At 41.1% G+C, this 2,845-nt stretch overlaps 1 non-coding gene across 1 annotated transcript; it reads left to right on the forward strand.

The window, feature by feature from the left end:
• Positions 1-1,435: 1,435 nt before the first annotated feature.
• LOC122427910 lies at positions 1,436-1,542 on the forward strand. Its single transcript, XR_006265601.1, has one exon. It is a non-coding gene; the product is annotated as a U6 spliceosomal RNA (small nuclear RNA).
• The last annotated feature ends 1,303 nt before the right edge of the window (positions 1,543-2,845 follow it).

Consider the following 2,845-nt stretch of genomic DNA (forward strand, 5'->3'; position numbering starts at 1 on the left):
GAGAGTTAATGTTTAATAGGTACAGAGTTTCAGTTGGGAAGATCAAAAAGTTCTGGAGTGTTAGGTGATAGTTGCACAGTAATGGAAATGAATTTAACGCCACTGAACCACACACTGAAAAATGGTTTAAACAGTTACTTTTGTGTTGTACTTAGTTTACCAAAACTTTTAAAATGAAAAAGGGGATTAAATACCTTCTTATAAATCTCCTCCTCTCTCTCTGCCCCCACCACTGTTGTTCCAAATATTATCCCTTCACTAGACCATAGCAAATCCTCTCTGAACTGGTCTCCCTGCCTCCAATCTTTTTCCCTTAAATCAGAGATGTTTCCAACAACAAGTCAATGAGATCGTATGACTAATTCCCATGACCTATAGAATAAGATCCAAACCCCTTAGGTTGGCAGAGAAAGCTTTCAATGGCATGGACCTTTTCTCAATGATATAGACCTTTTATTCATCCATATGATAGATATATGTTGAGTGGTCCCTGAGATTGGCACTGGAAATGGCCCAAGGACATAGCCATGAAGAGGAAGATACTCTCTCTGACTCTGTAGAGTTATCTCAACAGAGAAAACAGCAGATTCTTTTTTGCTATAAATTTTTTTTTTATATTATTTATGTTTGGCTGCACTGGATCTTCGTCGCTGCCTCAGACTTTTCTCTAGTTGCGAGGCCTGTGCTTGTCAGTGGGGTGACTTCTCTTGCTGCACAGGGGCTCAGAGGTTGTAGCATATGGACTTAGTGGCCCCGCGGCATGTGGGATTTTTCCAGGACCGGGACTGAATCCATGTCCCCTGCATTGGAGGGCAGGTTCTTAACCACTGGACCACCAGGGAATTCCCTATTGGTCGTTTTTTGGCATACATGTTTTCAGTATTTACTACTTGCCAGGCACTGTGCTAGGTACTGGAAATGTGATGAGGAAAAAAAAGACACACTTCCTGTTCTTATGGAATGTATTAACATAGACTAATTGGATAGTGGTAAGAATACACAGAGAACTAGAGAGAAGAGGTTTTATTGACCCAGATAACCACGATGGTGTGGTCACTCACCTAGAGCCACACATCCTGGAGTGCAAAGCCAAGTGGGCCTTAGGAAGCGTCACTGTGAACAAAGCTAGTGAAAGTGACAAAATTTCAGCGGAGTTATTTCAAATTCTAAAAGATGATGCTGTTAAAGTGCTGCACTCAATATGCCAGCAAATTTGGAAAACTCAGCAATGGTCACAGGACTGGAAATAGTCAGTTTTCATTTCAATCCCAAAGAAAAGCAATACCAAAGAGTGTTCAAACTACAGCACAATTATGCTTATTTCACATGCTAGCAAGGTAATGCTCAAAATTCTTCAAGCTAGACTTCAACAGTGAACTTCCAGTGTGAACAGAGAACTTTCAGATGTACAAGTTGGATTTAGAAAAAGCAGAGGGTGCTCGCTTCGGCAGCACATATACTAAAATTGGAACGATACAGAGAAGATTAGCATGGCCCCTGCGCAAGGATGACACGCAAATTCGTGAAGCGTTCCATATACAAAAAAAAAAGAAAAAGCAGAGGAACCAGAGATCAAATTGATAACATCTGATGGATCATAGAAAAAGCAAGGGAATTCCAGAAAAATTTTTACTTCTGCCTCATTGACTATGCTAAAGCCTTTGACTATGTGGATCATAACAAACTGTGGAAAATTCTTAAAGAGATGGGAATATCAGACCACCTTACCTGCCTCCTGCAAAACCTGTATGCAAGTCAAGAAGCAACAGTTAGAACCAGACATGGAACAATGGACTGGTTCATAATTGGGAAAGGAATATGTCAAGGCTGTATATTGTCACCCCGCTTATTTAACTTATATGCAGAGTTCAGTTCAGTTCAGTCACTCTGACTCGTTGCGACCCCATGGACTGCAGCACCCCAGGCTTCCCTCTCCATCACCAACTCCCAGAGCTTATTCAAACTCATGTCCTTTGAGTCAGTGATGACATCCATCCATCTCATCCTCTGTTGTCCCCTTCTCCTCCTGCCTTCAATCTTTCCCAGCATCAGGGTCTTTTCAAATGAGTCAGTTCTTTGCATCAGGTGGCCAAAGTATTGGAGTTTCAGCTTCAGCATCAGCCCTTCCAATGAATATTCAGGACTGATTTCCTTTAGGATGGACTGGTTGGATCTCCTTGTAGTCCAAGGGACTCTCAAGAGTCTTCTCCAACACCACAGTTCAAAAGCATCAATTTTCAGGGGCTCAGCTTTCTTCATACTCCAACTCTCACATCCATACATGACTACTGGAAAAACCATAGCCTTGACTAGATGGAACTTTGTTGACAAAGTAATGTCTCAGTCTTTCCCATTCTATTGTTTTCCTCTATTTCTTTGCATTGATCACTGAGGAAGGCTTTCTTATCTCTCCTTGCTATACTTTGGAACTCTGCATTCAAATGGGTATATCTTTCCTTTTCTCCTTTGCTTTTGGCTTCTCTTCTTTTCAAGCTATTTTTAAGGCCACCTCAGACAGCCAATTTTCTTTTTTGCATTTCTTTTTCTTGGGGATGGTCTTGCTCCTTGTCTGCTATACAAAGTCACGAACCTCTGACCATAGTTCATCAGGCACTCTGTCTATCAGATCTAGTTCCTTAAATCTATTTCTCACTTCTACTGTTCAATCATTAGAGATTTGATTTAGGTAATACCTGAATGGTCTAGTGGCTTTCCCCACTTTCTTCAATTTAAGTCTGAATTTGGCAATAAGGAGTTCATGATCTGAGCCACAGTCAACTCCTGGTCTTGTTTTTTCTGACTGTATAGAGCTTCTCCATCTTTGGCTGCAAAGAATATAATCAAT

The sequence above is a fragment of the Cervus canadensis genome, chromosome 25 (assembly GCF_019320065.1).
Source record: "Cervus canadensis isolate Bull #8, Minnesota chromosome 25, ASM1932006v1, whole genome shotgun sequence".
Taxonomy (NCBI): domain Eukaryota; kingdom Metazoa; phylum Chordata; class Mammalia; order Artiodactyla; family Cervidae; genus Cervus; species Cervus canadensis.